Genomic DNA, 16,046 nt, shown 5'->3' with positions numbered 1-16,046 from the left:
TGCCTATAGGAAGGGAGGAGCAAAATGGAGTCATGGTCAGATTTGCCTTGTATGTATCGCGGAAGTTAGATTAGCAGTGATCCAGTGTTTTTCCAGCGCGGGTGCTACAGTAAATATGCTGATGGAATTTCAGTAGCCTTAGGATATATGGTTTCCAGTTTGCATAAAGTCCAGTGAAGTTCCTTGAGGGCCGTCGTGGCATCGCCTTGAGGGGGGATATACACGGCTGTGACAATAACCGAAGAGAAATCTCTTGGGAGATAATGTGGTCGGCATTTGATTGTGAGGAATTCTAGGTTCAGTGAACAAAAGGACTTGAGTTCCTGTATGTTGTTACAATGAGTCGTTAACCTCTCTTGGGTAGGGGGCAGTATCCTCTCTTAGGCAGGTGGGACGCTAGCGTCCCATTCACGGTTCACACTATTCAACAGCCAGTGAAAAATCAGAGCGCCAAATTCAAAACCACAAAATGTCCATAATTCAAAGTTCTCAAACATACGACTATTTTACACCATTTTAAAGATACACGTCTTCTTAACCTGTTGGGTCTAGGGGGCAGCATTTGCACGTCTGGATAAAAAAAATGTACCCGATTTAATCTGGTTACTAATCCTACCCAGTAACTAGAATATGCATATACTTATTATATATGGATAGAAAACACTCTAAAGTTTCCAAAACTGTTTGAATGGTGTCTGTGAGTATAACAGAACTCATTTGGCAGGCAAAACCCTGAGACATTTTCTGACAGGAAGTGGATACCTGATGTGTTGTATTGACTTTAAACCTATCCCATTGAAAAACACAGGGGTTTAGGAATATTTTGGCACTTCCTATTGCTTCCACTAGATGTCACCAGCCTTTACAAAGTGTTTTGAGTCTTCTGGAGGGAGATCTGACCGAACAAGAGCCATGGAACGTTGATGTCCCATTAGACACCTGGCGCGCTAGTTCATGTTGGGTACCCTCGTTCCAATACGTTATAAAAGAGTATGCATTCGTCCACCTTGAATATTATTCATGTTCTGGTTAAAAAAGGCCCTAATGATTTATGCTATACAACGTTTGACATGTTTGAACGAACGGAAATATATTTTTTCCCCTCGTTCATGACGAGAAGTCCGGCTGGCTTACATCATGTGCTAACGAGACGGAGATTTTTGGACATAAATGATGAGCTTTTTTGAACAAAACTACATTCGTTATGGACCTGTGATACCTGGAAGTGACATCTGATGAAGAGAATCAAAGGTAATGGATTATTTACATAGTATTTTCGATTTTAGATCTCCCCAACATGACGTCTAGTCTGTATCGCAACGCGTATTTTTCTGGGCGCAGTGCTCAGATTATTGCAAAGTGTGATTTCCCAGTAAGGTTATTTTTAAATCTGGCAAGTTGATTGCGTTCAAGAGATGTAAATCTATAATTCTTTAAATGACAATATAATATTTTACCAATGTTTTCTAATTTTAATTATTTAATTTGTGACGCTGACTTGACTGCCGGTTATTGGAGGGAAACGATTTCCTCAACATCAATGCCATAGTAAAACGCTGTTTTTGGATATAAATATGAACTTGATAGAACTAAAAATGCATGCATTGTCTAACATAATGTCCTAGGAGTGTCATCTGATGGAGATTGTAAAAGGTTAGTGCATCATTTTAGCTGGTTTTATGGTTTTGGTGACCCTGTCTTTGACTTGACAAAACATTACACACAACTCTTGTAAATGTACTGTCCTAACATACTCTAAATTTATGCTTTCGCCGTAAAACCTTTTTGAAATCGTAAAACGTGGTTAGATTAAGGAGATGTTTATCTTTCAAATGGTGTAAAATAGTTGTATATTTGAAAAATTTGAATTTTGACATTTATTTGGATTCAAATTTGCCGCTCTTGAAATGCACCTGCTGTTGATGGAGTGCACCACGGGTGGCACGCTAGCGTCCCACCTAGCCCCAAGAGGTTAATGTAACCACGTTGTCTGATTTCAAAAAGGCTTTACGGCGAAAGCATAAAGTTATATTATGTTAGGACAGTTCCAACACAAGAAAAACCACACAGCCATTTTCCTAGCAAGGACAGACGTCACAAATACCAGAAATTCAGCTAAAATTATGCACTAACCTTTGACGATCTTCATCAGATGACACTCCTAGGACATCATGTTACACAATACATGCATTTTTTGTTCGATCAAGTTGATATTTATATCCAAAAACAGCCTTTTACATTGGCGCGTGATGTTCAGAAAATATTTTTCCTCCAATACTCCCGGTGAATCAGCACAACGAATTATAGATGAACATCTCCTTTATGCAACCGCTGTGACAGATTTCAAAAAAGCTTCACGGGGAAAGCACACTTTGCAATAAGCTGAGTACTGCGCTCAGAAAAATACACTAGGCAATACAGATACCCGCCATTTTGGAGTCATCTAAAATCATAAATAGCATTAGAAATATTCACTTACCTTTGATGATCTTCATCAGAAGGCACTTCCAGGAATCCCAGGTCCACAATAAATGTTGTTTTGTTCAATAAAGTCCATCATTTATGTCCAAATAACTCCTTGTTGTTTCCGCGTTCAGTAAGCTACTCCAAGTGTAGGAAGCGCGCCGAAAATTTTATGACGAAAAGTCAAAAAACGTTATATTTACATTCGTTCAAACATGTCAAACGTTGTATAGCATCAATCTTTAGGGCCTTTTTAACTTAGAACTTCAATAATATTCCAACTGGACGATTCCAGTGTCTTGAAAAACGTTTTGGAACACAGCTAACTCTCACGTGAATGCGCACCAATGAACTCATTTGCTTTCCTGAGTCAACAACTTCCAACTTCCTCTGTTCGCTCTCTGTTCATCATAGACGCCTCAAACAACTTTCTAAAGACTGTTGACATCTAGTGGAAGCCTTGGGAAGTGCAAAATGAACCCTAAGTCACTGTGTGTTCGATAGGCAATGACTTGAATGGACTACAAGCACCAAACTTCCCACTTCCTGGTTTGATTTTTCTCAGGTTTTTGCCTGCCATATGAGTTCTGTTATACTCACAGACACCATTCAAACAGTTTTAGAAACTTCAGAGTGTTTTCTATCCAAATCTACTAATAATATGCATATTCTAGTTCCTGGGCCCGAGTAGTAGGCCGTTTAATTTGGGTAAATTTTTCATCCGGCCGTGAAAATACTGCCCCCTACCCTAGAGAAGGTATTTTGATGTCTGGATGAAAAGCGTGCCCAAAGTAAACTGCCTGTTACTCAGGCCCAGAAGCTAGGATATGCATATAATTGGTAGATTTGGATAGAAAACACTCTAAAACTGTTAAAAGTATGTCTGAGTATAACAGAACTGATATGGCAGGCGAAACCCCGAGGACAAACCACCCCCAAAAAAAGAAATTCAGCCTACCACAATTTTCAATGGCTATCACTTTTATTAAAAAGGCCAAGTCCTCCCAGATTGCAGTTCCTAAGGCTTCCACTAGATGTCAACAGTCTTTAGAAAGAGTTTCAGGCTGGTTTTTGGAAAAATGAGCCAGAAATTGTATTTTTTCTAGGTGGCTCCCATTTTGGCTGTAGTGTTTCCAAGCGCGTGGAAGAGAGCGCGTTCTTTAGTATTTTTCTCCGGTAAAGACAGTAACGATTCTCTGTCTTAAATTGTATCATTTATTTACGTATTAGGGTACCTAAGGTTTGATTCTAAACGTTGCTTGACTTGTTTGGAAAAGTTTATTAGTAACGTTTGGGATTCATTTTGTATGGATTTTGATGGAGGGAAACTGGGTGGATTATTGACTGAAGCGCGCCAGCTAAACTGAGTTTTTATGGATATAAAGAAGGACATTATCGAACAAAAGGACCATTTGTGATGTAACTGGGACCTTTTGGAGTGCCAACAGAAGAAGATCATCAAAGGTAAGGCATTTTTAATATCGCTATTTCTGACTTTCGTGTCGCACCTGCCTGGTTGAATGATGTTTTTCATGTGTTTGTATGCGGGGCGCTGTCCTCAGATAATCGCATGGTTTGCTTTTGCCGTAAAGCCTTTTTGAAATCTGACACTGCGGCTGGATTAACAAGAAGTTAAGCTTTATTTTGATGTATTTCACTTGTGATTTTATGAAAGTTAAATATTTATAATACTGTCATTTGCATTTTCGCGCTCTGCAATTTCACCGGATGTTGGCCAGGTGGGACGCTACCGTCTCACCTGTCCATAAGAAGTTATTCATGAAACATACACCCCCTTCTTCTTCTTCCCGGAGAGATGTTTATTCCTGTCGGTGCGTCGCACAAAGAATCCAGTTGGCTGTATCGACTCCGACAACATATCCCGAGAAAGCCATGTTTCCATGAAACAGAGTATTTTTATTTTTTTATTTCACCTTTATTTAACCAGATAACTTGTTCTCAACTAGCCTTTCATTTGCAACTGCGACCTGGCCAAGATATAGCAAAGCAGTTCGACACATACAACAACACAGAATAACACGTGGAATAAACAAACATACAATCAATATTACAGTAGAAAAAGTCTATATACAGCATGTGCAAATGAGGTAGGATAAGAGAGGTAGGCAATAAATAGGCCATGGTGGCGAAGTAATTACAATATAGCAATTAAACACTGGAATGGTAGAATGTGCAGAAAATGAATGTGCAAGTAGAGATACTGGGGTGCAAAGGAGCAAGATAAATAAATAAATACAGTATGTTACAATCCCTGATGTCTTTCTGGAAAGCAACCCTTGCCCTGATTTCGTCGACCTTGTTATCTAGAGAATGGGCATTAGCGAGTAATATACTCGGAAGTGGTGGGTGGTGTGCACGTTTCCGAAATCTGACCAGAAGACCGCTCCATCTTCCTCTTCTCCGGCGGCGTTGTTTTGGGTCAGCCTCTGGAATCAGTTCAAATGCCCTGGGTGGTTCGGACAAAGGATCCACTTCGGGAAAGTCGTATTCCTGGTCGTAGTGCTGGTAAGTTGACATCGCTCTGATATCCAATAGTTCTTCCCGGCTGTATGTAATAACACTTAAGATTTTCTGGGCTAACAATGTAAGAATTAATACATAAAAAAACAAAATAGTGCAAAGTTTCCTAAGGACTAGAAGCGAGTCTTCCCTCTCTGTCGGCGCCGTCTTGATCTCAGTTAATGATTTTTTTTTATCAAATATTGCACATTTTCAGAAGAATGCTTATTTCTAAATGTGTAAAGTGACATTTGGGTTCACAGTGGGCATAGAGAAACAATGTGTAGGGAATTTAAATGAGATCAGACTGACAAAAAATGAATACCCTTTTATGATGATCAAATTGTCTTTCTCACCTTCTTAATTTCCTCTCTGAAATTGTGACATAATCAGTAAAATGTCACAGAGACCTTTATGGTTAGTTGATGAAAACGGGCCTCACTCAACCCCATTCATTCTACATTCACAGACTGTCACAACGTTGGAAACTAGACAAATATAGCCTGTTTTTCTGTTAACTCTATGTGCAGGTGGGTTTGTGCAGGCTTTAGCCCTTAACGTTACATCCAGCATGACCTCATATATAGTGTTTTCATGAAGGGAGATTGATGTTCAAAGGAAAATTGAACACTTACTTGATATAGATTTCCAATCAGCAGTGAGGTAGAAAGAGGCCTCCCTCCTTTGTAGTGTTGATGTGTATGAAGTGTCAGGTTTGCATTTCATTTCTGACATCAAAGAGCTGTTTTTCTCTTTTTTAATCACCCTGTGCCCCTTTCCTGCAGTCAAATAACCAAAAGAGCCCTCTAATGCCCTCATGGGTGGAATGTTTTTGATCTTTTTCATAATTAATTTAAAAAAAAATCAAAAATACACAAAAAATCTATTGTTTTTATGTTAAACAATTTTGTTATATTTCAGTCTTCTATGATGTACTGTATGAAAGTGTAATATTAGAATGCAAACTCAAAATTGAATACATTTCAACTCTATATCTGATGCAGTACACATGTTTTCATTTTTTCCCAAGACACATAATATCTAATACCTTTGTCATCTGGAAAGGGGGGTCAGGGGGTGTCTTTGGGAGTCAAGGCTGCAATAGCTTAGTCACCCAAACACTTTCAAACCACATTGAAGCAAAGGTGTGGTGTATTATGTTGGCAACAAGATACTGTAGATGACATGTGGTGCGATGTGGTATGAGAATGAAAACGTATAATTTCTGTCATATTTCACTAGAGAGCATTGATACAATTTCGACCAATCCATTGGTCGAAATTTTAAAACATGTATTTTTCTATAAAGCCACACCCTATGTGTTTGAATAAAATCAACTATATGTACTTAGCTCATCTGATGCGTTAAGCGCACTGTTCGATTAAATAATTAAAGCACACAAATGGCTCAAGAGGGAGCCCGATGGCAACGCTGTGTTAAAAAAATGACAGCGAATAGGCCTCTGTGACTGGCACACATTGTCTCTCCTCCCTTCTGCAGCGAAAAGGTACCACAGCACAGCAAGTTTTGATCGCACTGTCAGTGCTGAAGCTGCAACATAATTTCAGACATTTACGGTAGTTTCTTACTTCTTCCTCTGACTGAAAAGTTCTGTTACCGGAATCCCTAATTTGTTGAGGAAAAACATTCCCTATTCCCTCAACCCTTGCTCTCTTTATGTGAAATGTTTGCATCGCATGCACGTGACCAATACAGCCTGACCTATAGCCTATTATAATCACATAAATAAATTGTGTAAAAAAAAATAAAAACCAAACTCTGAACACCGTAACACATGGCAGTAAAATGGAAGTGGAGGACATGAAAAATAAACTTGAAACAGGTGAATGTTTACCGGTTGCTCAGGAGGGAAAGGGGAAGTCAGATCTGTGGAAGACATTTTACTTAGTTGTGGAAACTACTGAAAATCAAGAAAAAGCTACCGTTGCATGAGTATTATGTGTGACAAACAGGTGCTGTTAGATTACAAGATATTTTTTTGTGAACATTTGGAACAGTGTAAACACTAAAAACATAAGTGTACCAGAGAGTCTGTTCTAACAAGAAAATATATATATAAAGCCTTTATTACAGCAAAGAAAAGTAAACAACAAAACAACTTGGAAGATGGCGAATAATAGCGATGCTTCTGCGGTGGAGTCCAAATGTAAGTAGTTTTTGTTCTTCTTAAAATGATCACAACTATTTCATCGTAACGTTACATCTTTGAAAACAGATTTGCAGCCTGCTGCCTGCTGTGCCTTTTAGCTAGCTACGTGCTTCAGTAGGGCTCAAGGGTGAAAGTAGATTTAATTTCTTCCCAGTACGGGACCTCCAAATAATTTTATGGTCGTAATCAAAGAATTACATATAGAATCTCTATTAATTCAATAGGATCTCTGTGGGCCTAGTCGTAAAGATGTGTGATTTAACTTTTAAAATGTGTTACCTTTTATTGTGGCATAAACACAACCAGTCATGATTTTTTCATCTGATTGTCAAACAACTACTCAAACAGTGGTGAATGGAAAGAGACATCTCCACAAAACACCAACAAGTGTAATGACATTTGGCGATTTTCATTAGGCCAGAATTTATGTCCACTGCTGTATGCAGTGTCGGGCACTTATCTCTGCCTTGGCAAAATGTAGGTGTTATTGTCGAACCACATCGTATTTTGGAGCATTTTCAAGTCCATTCTGCCATAATGGTGTAATAGCCTAGAGTTTTCTTGACCTTCTGCTGTAATTATTGTGATGGGCTCATGTTTTACCAGTACGGCGTACCTCCAACTATTTATTTTGCCGGGATTCCGTACCGGACCGCCTTACTTTCACCCTTGGTCGGACTAGAAGTTAACTGTTCGAACAGTAATGTTAGCTACAGGGTTAACGGTAACGTTACTTGCTGTTGAGCGACAACTCAATTTTTAACATTAGCCTAGCTTGCTAGCTAGCTACTTGTTGTAAATACCATTGCTTGTGTTCAAAACTATGCACTGGATATAGTGTTAGTAACGCGGTAGCCTATATTCCTATTTTCCACAGCGGTGCTGGTCCCAACACTTCTCTTTTCTTCTAGATCTCCTGATTTGTCACTTCATTTTATCTGTGATGAGCTGATTGTAATGTCCATGCTGAACGGTTACAGTCTGAATGGGTCTTGATATTTTCATTGCAGATAACCTGTTATGGTGAAAGTAACGGTAAGCTGCACTCCTTACTGTTTCACCTTGGTACTCCAATTTGATAAAGTATGTGGCAGTCTAGCTATCTACAGAAAGTTCACACACTCTACTTTGCTCATGTTTTGGTTAATGTTGTACATCTTGTGTCTTTTCAGGATCTATGGTAAGGAGTGTGAGCTGGAGGGGCAGCTGTCACCTGTATGGGTGAAAAAGAAGTAAGAGAACCTTTAGCAAAAATACACAGTACGCTGCTGTATGTTATCTTGACATTTATTGCTGTACTTGGCTAGTAAAGTTATCCTTTTCGTGCAACAACACTTTCCCATCTATTTCTTATGTTTCACCAGAAAATGAATGTACGTGTGAAGACACACTTGCTAGAAAGGTGCAAGTATTCCAGAGAAATGTACTGCAATTGGCATAATACCTTTTATGGGGCTTTACATGTACTATCCTTTTCCATATTTTTTTTGCAATTAAAAGCTCTCCCCACCGGAGTCAGCACGGAGGGACTGGAGGCCGTAGACGCATCCTGGAAGTGGTATGCGGTGATGGATGAGGTGCTAGCAGGCTGCCACTTCATCGCCCCATCGGTCATCATCTCCTCATCCTCCCAAGGTGCAGCTATGGGCACCCCTCCTTCCCAGAATGGCCCAAATGTGGGCAGGAGCGGGAGAAGGAGGTGACTGCCAGGGAGGCATGCCTTATGGCCATTTTAGAGGCCATGATTAAGAAGTAGTTTTACGTATTTTGTACGTACAGTATTGTATTTCTTTTTTTAAACCCAAAGTGGATTTTTCTTTTTTTTAAAGTGTTTTCTTGTTTGTAATAAAAAAGAAAAAGTGATACCGGTACATCTACTGTTGGTGTATTTTACTTAAAACAAATTCTACATAAAAAAATGCACTTCCACATCTGAGCTATCTTGTTGCAGGTGCATGGTAACAATTAGATACGTTAAAAGAAACCTGTACACTGCTCTTGCTAGTATCACTTTTTTTATTGAAGCTTACTTGTCAGGCCTCTTGGCCTTCATCAGAGCTTTTTTGCTCTACTAAACTAAATAAACCATCTGTGGCATAATAATAATTGATGACATTTTTATAGCGCTTTTCATAACAATCTCAAAGCGCATCAAAAATATAAAAAACATAAGCAATACATGATCACAAGTAGCCTAACTATAGTTGGCTAGGTCAACCACTAGAGGCCAAGTCTGAGTGCATGCATCCTCCAGAGATGGAGAGGGACAGTTCATGGCTTGATCAGAGGAAGGTGGTCAGGGAGATGGTTGATGAAGATGGAATTTGGTAACGATCTTGTAGAGGGCTGCTCTGGGAACCAGCCTGATTCGTGTAGCCACTGGACTTCTCCTTCACAGTGTATGGCACCTACTTGGGTGATGCCTCAGCAGCTTTAGACACCAGAAAGCTCGCCACTCAGTTCAGAGTTGTAGCCAGTCTTACTCATTACGAGCCCTCTGCCTCAGCACTGCATTCCGCTACTGCATCTCCCATTACTCTCAAGCTTCAGGTGACTCTTCAGTTGATATATGCGTAGGCCTACGGTACACTCAAGTTTACTCCAAATATATAATTCCAAATGCAAGCTACTTAGCTAACATTAGCCCAAAACAACAACACTCTGACGAATGGAAATGTCAGTGGGTGGGGCTACAGACAATCCTTTCCAGTCCATGTGAAGCTGTTACTGATGTTGTGTTCAAGACATTGAGGTATAAAATAACAAGACAGCTGGGAATTTGGGGAAAAAACATACTTTGAAATTGATGGGGGGGTTTTTTACGGCCAGCCAACTCGGAATTACAAGTGACAAACTCTGCATCTTCCTAGAGCTCCGATTTTGCCGACCTGAAGATCACCGACGTCACGATTTTTCACTGTCTCAGCTCGTTTTGCTTTTGAGTTCCCAGTTGTTTTGAATGCACCAAAAGTAATACGTTTCGGCTGTGGCATACTGCGTACAGTATTTGCTAAAAAGTACGTAGTACGATTAGTAAACAGTATGCAGTTTAAGTAAGTAGTATGCAAGTGTAACGTAGACGCTGGGAGGCGAGAAGCAGGTGGTAAGTTTAATATAACAAACAACATGGAGCGAAACAACGTAGGAGTAACGTCTAGACATTAACAACATAAACAATACCACCTGGGGAAAGAACCTAAGGGAGTGCCAGATAAAGGGGAGGTAATGAGTGAGGTAATGGAGTCCAGGTGTGCCAAATGATAAAGCGCAGGTGCGCGTAATGATGAATGCCAGGTGCGCGTAATGATGGTTCTCAGGACCGGTGGTTAGTAAACTGGCGACGTCAAACGCCGGAGGGGAGGAGCAGGAGTAGACGTGACAGCAAGCCAGATTTCATACACTGCCATTGTATCACATTCCCTAAATACCTTTATGGCTTGAAAATTATGCAATTCATGCATTCAATTAAAAGTGTCAAATAAATGATAAATGAAATAATTCCTAAATAGCAAAGGCGCATCGGCCCAATGTTGGGCAGCCTACATGGGGTCAATATTTTAGCCCGCATTGGACCCACATCGTGCCAATGTGGGCATGTTTGATGGGAAAAGACGGGCTTATTTCTGGCAAAGTGAGGGCGGCCTTCACCAGAGGGCTGCCTATACTGGGCCACACTGGGCAAATGCCTTGGGGGCCAACGTGCGGGGGGGAATTCTGAACTGTGTGTGAACTGAGGACAGGCAGTGTGTGTGTTTGGACAGCCTTGTGTTTATAGCCCACCTATTACTACTTATCTATTTTGAAACTGACAATACATCAGGTAGAATGTGAAATCAAACAAAGTACATAAAGACATTGTGAAGCTAAACATTCTGTTACAATACATGCTGGTTGAACAATGAGTGACTATGATTAGCAATTGTTCAGTAATGGGGAAAACACACAAATGTGTTTGTGTTGAGATTGGGTTTCTCTTTGGATACTAAATAGGTTATTTGTTCCAGAGCTTAAGAAACCCACTGATCTAAACTAAAGGCTTTGGTTGAATTCATTTGTGCATACCGTTGCAAAACATTTGGAACTGAAAATGAAAAAAAGCATTTCTTATTGGACAGGTCTCTCCATGTTTGCCTGTTTTCTTCCATTTGGTGCCTAATGAACATGACCCTGTTGTGATAAAGAAACGAAGGTCCTGACTAAGAGCCCTCCTCTATAACACTGATCTACTGTGCGAAAACAAATACCATGCCCTAGATTAGGTATGGGCAACTCCAGTCCTCGGGGGCCTGATTGGTGTCACACTTTTGCCTCAGCCCCAGCTAACACACCTCCAATAATCAACTAATCCTGATCTTCAGTTTAAAATGCAAATCGTTTAGCTGTGTTAGCTAGGGATGGGGAAAAAGTGTAATACCACTCTGGTTCCGAGGACTGGAGTTGCCCATCCCTGCCCTAGATGTACTAGAAAAGCCAATATGGACATGGCTACAACGCTGAAGGGCTGTTGACATGATGAGACGGTGAAAAGAACCCAATGCAGAGTAGCACGCACACATGCAGCATTCACTGAAACATAAGCATAACGACAATAAATTCTGAAAGGCACTTGCCCATCGAGCAAGTCAGGAGTATTTTATCGTTACCCAAAGATTATGATCACTTGCCCAAACATTTCAATGAACTATTTACACGCAGAAGTGCAATATACTGTATTGCCTGCCTTTCACCTACATATATTTAGTAGGGGAGGAATCAGAAAGATCAGTACTGGAATTCTTTGTATTTTGGTTGCTACCAGAAAAAAATTCTCAGAGTAAGCTCAACTTGCCCAACTGCCGCAAATGATCTGTATTTCACTTAAACAATGGGGATGAACCAGAAATATACTTTGTAGGCTAGGAATTCTTTGCAGTTTGGTTGTTTTCATAAAACTTTCCCAACTGCTCAGTTCACCTGCCCCAGGCAATAGGACAACCCTTAATGTCAATCACTGGAACTGATAATGACAACCGTGATGAGAGGGAGTCAGCGAGGAGGGTGGGGTGGGGGTTTCATTGTATTGTATTGCATTGTAGTCATGTGCCACATGAATAGTAAAATAGCAGGCTGTTGGACATGGACAGGGAGAACAGAGAGAACACCCAGTCAGTCAGTCCTGTCATTTGCACTACGGTAAATCGACATACTGGATGTAACAGACTATAATTTGATTTTCGGGACGCAGAGCTGCTCTCCTGGTGTGAGCCTTGTTTGTAGAACACCAAGCCTGCCTACACACACAAACACACATCTTTGTTTCAGACACACACACACACACACACACACACACACACACACACACACACACACACACACACACACTGCCACACGTTGCCTCTAATTAAATTAATGAACAATGAAGAATTAAGCATCTTTTATATGGTTCAACGAGTCTTCCTTTCCGCCCAACAACACCCACACAATGCCATCTAAAACACATACACACACGCAAAAACACACACACACACACACACACTCCTCTCAACACCACGGGACTGTGTGAGTCCCTAGCTAATTAGCACAGTCTCTCATCTCCACTCATCAGAGCATCAGACCAATGTAATATGCAGGAAGTTCAGTCGACTGCTTCACTCTGCACTTCATCAGGCTCAAAGGATTACTCAACCCTGCCAGACAAGCTTGACTGAGCTGAGCTCCCTCAGCGTTCAGAACTCAGACCATAGAAATGACATCTATCGGACTCACATCCAGGTTTCCAATACTTTCTATAGAAACGTGAATTTGTCTTGTGTTCCCTCATTCCATGTTGTTTGAAAGTCACTTTCAGATGAATACAGGTGCCAGAGGGCAGGATTTTGTACAGGCATGGGGTGTGAGGAGTTATCATGGTCTGCTCTGACTGACATGGATCTGCAGAGCTGCCATTTGATCTCTCTGGTGGGTGGAAGGTTATCATAAAGGTCATGTATTAATAGTGTACCTTCAGAACACCATCAGATCAGATTTTCCTTTCTCACCGTTAACAAACTGACACAGGGTTCAATCAGGACCAGAAAGCCTGACTGACTGACTGACTGACTGCTCTAGTATGTTGTTTAATAAAGGGGGGGGGGGGGGGGGGGGGGGAACATCACACGCTAAAAATAGTCTTGGAATATCTAATAGATCTTTGTTAACCCTGATGAAGGCTGGAAAAAGCCACAAAAGGCTATTGGATAACATACTGTAATCATCACACATCCTTCCTGCTGTTCACACTTATTTTTTTAATCACACATAATTTACCCACTTTGGGGGAAATCTGGTTAGCAGACGTACATAAAGAAATATATATATATATATATATATCAAATAAATACGGCTTTGCTTATAACCATTATGTATAATGAATGTTGTTTTTTGAAATATAACAGCTGAGGTCAGATGTTTATCAGCAGTGGGCCTGTAGGATGCTTGAGAAGAGTATAAACAATATATCAAAGTCTCTGAGATATCACATATATTTGCCAACAATCATACAATTCTTTTTTTTTTTTTTTTGATTAGCTGTATTAACATAACTTGATTTGTGTATTGATTGTCCATATTGACACTTTAGAGTTCACACTGACCAGCTAGTCGAGTCAAGTCCTATTGAAATGTGATACTGAGAGCTGGATGGATACTATTCTGCCTTTAAACAGAGTCGTTGACCCGTGTAGCAGTCCTGACATCTGACCGACACACAAACAGACACAGCCCCCCCCCCCCCCCCCCCCCCCCCCGGCTTGTCTATTTTGCAGTCTACTCATCATCAGCTTCCTCTTCTCCTCTCATCTCAACTCTTTCTCCACCTGAAAACAGGATGTAATCGCAGGCTGAATCTAGCACGTCACCTCAGCACGTCATTTCCTGTCACAAACTCCTGTCACGAACTCAGATACCTCCTGCGCCTCTACCTGTTGTTTTCGGCCTGTTGTTTCCGAAATTGTATTTATTGTTATTCTGTTCATAAGAGTTTGTGTCAACACCTGCTACCAGATAGCTAGCTAGGTTGTAATGGAGCCCGCTTTGCCTGGAATAGACAACGAACATTTCCAGCGCTGTAGAAGCTATGTTTATTACGTTCTCGTCCGGGACAATATTGACCATCTGGAGTTCCCTTGTGGCTATTGTTTGCTTGCGGAGGATTTTAGGAATGAGGTGGCTATCCTGAGCAAGCAAATTTCTATTCTGCACACACTTATGGAACTTTCTTGTTCTCAACTCCTGTACCTATGAACTAGAGTTGCAGTGCATTCGGAAAGTATTCAGACCCTTTGACTTTTTCCACATTTTGTTACTTTACAGCCTTATTCTAAAATGTATTGTTTTTTTCCGTCATCAATCTACACACAATACCCCATAATGACAAAGTAAAAACAGGTTTTTATACATTTTAGCAAATATATCTTAAAAACACAGTGCAGTCAAAAACTGGATTTCCGGTTTTTTTATCTACATTCAGTGGCCAATTTATTACGTCAATCAAAATGGTTCGCTCCTACAGGCAGTGAGTCACGTGGCCGTGGCTTGCAAGCAGGCAGACAGTCGTCAAGGCATTCAGTTACTGTTCGATTGAATGTTAGAATGGGCAAAACGAGTGACCGACTTTGAGCATGAAATGAGCGTCGGTTCCAGTATCTCAGAAACGGCCGGCCTCCTGGGCTTTTCACACACAACAGTGTCTAGGGTTTACAGAGAATGGCGCGAGAAATGAAAAACATCCAGTCTGCGGCAGTCCTGTGGGCGTAAAAACAGCTCGTTGATGAGAGGTCGAAGGAGAATGGCAAGAATCGTTCAAGTTAACGGGCGGGCCACAAACAGGCAAATAACGGCATCTCAGAACGCACAACTCGTCGGTCCTTGTCACGGATGGGCTATTTGCAGCAGACGACCACACTGGGTTCCTCTCCTATCAGCTAAAAACAAGAAGAAGCGGCTCCAGTGGGCATGCCATCACCAACACTGGGAAAACATCGCCTGATCCGACGAATCCCGGTTACTGTTGCGTTATGCTGATGGCAAAGTCAGGATTTGCGGTGAGTCCATGGCCCCATCCTGCCTGGTGTCAACGGTACATGCTCTACCAACTGAGCTACACAGGACCATAATGCTCTTTTAGTGTAAGAGCTGTTTGAAAAGACCGCCTGAAATTTCAGCCAGTTGTGGTGGGATGGGGTTTTGGCCTGCCTGGTGACATCACCAGGCAGTAAATTAGTTAAAGACCAATAAACCTCTGCCATTAACAGTTTATTTTTCCCCATTACACCCTTCCCACTCAGACCACTCCCAGACAGTCCTAGCTTAGTTCTAGCTTGAGAAATTGCTCACTGCTAAGAAGTTATTTTTGTTTCTTTTTGACCATTTTTAATTGAAAACAATCACAGTAAGGTACTTAATTGTTACCCAGAAATGGTTTGATACTGTGATAAAAATGGCAGCAAACGGCTGCATTGGACCACACTTCAGGTAGGAGAATGGTTAAGCAAGAAATTACAGAAAAAGTGACTCAAAAAGGGATTGACATGAATACCCTGTAGTTGTTATGAATATTAAGAAACTGCAAGTTCCCAGCAGATGTAGTTCTACTACTGTATGGTGATGCAAAGAAAAATGTCAATCCTCGGGTGGACAATAAAGTGATATTATATTCTACTCTATTTTACTCATGTAGTGTGCTTCAACACCATGCTCACAGTGATGCCAATGACTGCCAGAGGGCTGGTCCATTGTAGAAGTACACTAATTAGAACAGGTCCCCATGTTGATCTTTTATTAGATGGAACACCATCACAACAAGTTCAACTGGGTCACTAGGCACTGGCACAATATGACACATGAATAGTATAGTTCTAATTCTTGGTAGTTGTAC

At 40.9% G+C, this 16,046-nt stretch overlaps 1 protein-coding gene and 1 long non-coding RNA gene across 3 annotated transcripts in view; both read left to right on the top strand.

Annotated features, from left to right (window-relative positions):
• The window catches only part of LOC106582694 (rho guanine nucleotide exchange factor 3), a 130,882-nt gene that overhangs the window by 79,768 nt on the left and 35,068 nt on the right, over nt 1-16,046 (top strand). The gene's annotated exons all lie outside the window — the stretch shown is intronic.
• On the top strand, nt 1,989-9,024 carry LOC106582695 (uncharacterized). The gene is made up of 2 exons (XR_014382120.1): nt 1,989-8,188; nt 8,326-9,024. It is a non-coding gene; the product is annotated as an uncharacterized LOC106582695 (long non-coding RNA).

This window comes from Salmo salar, chromosome 22, assembly GCF_965601325.2.
Source record: "Salmo salar chromosome 22, fSalSal1, whole genome shotgun sequence".
Lineage (NCBI taxonomy): Eukaryota > Metazoa > Chordata > Actinopteri > Salmoniformes > Salmonidae > Salmo > Salmo salar.
The sequence above is the reverse complement of the archived record's forward strand: the minus strand, read 5'-3'. Positions and strand labels throughout refer to the sequence as shown.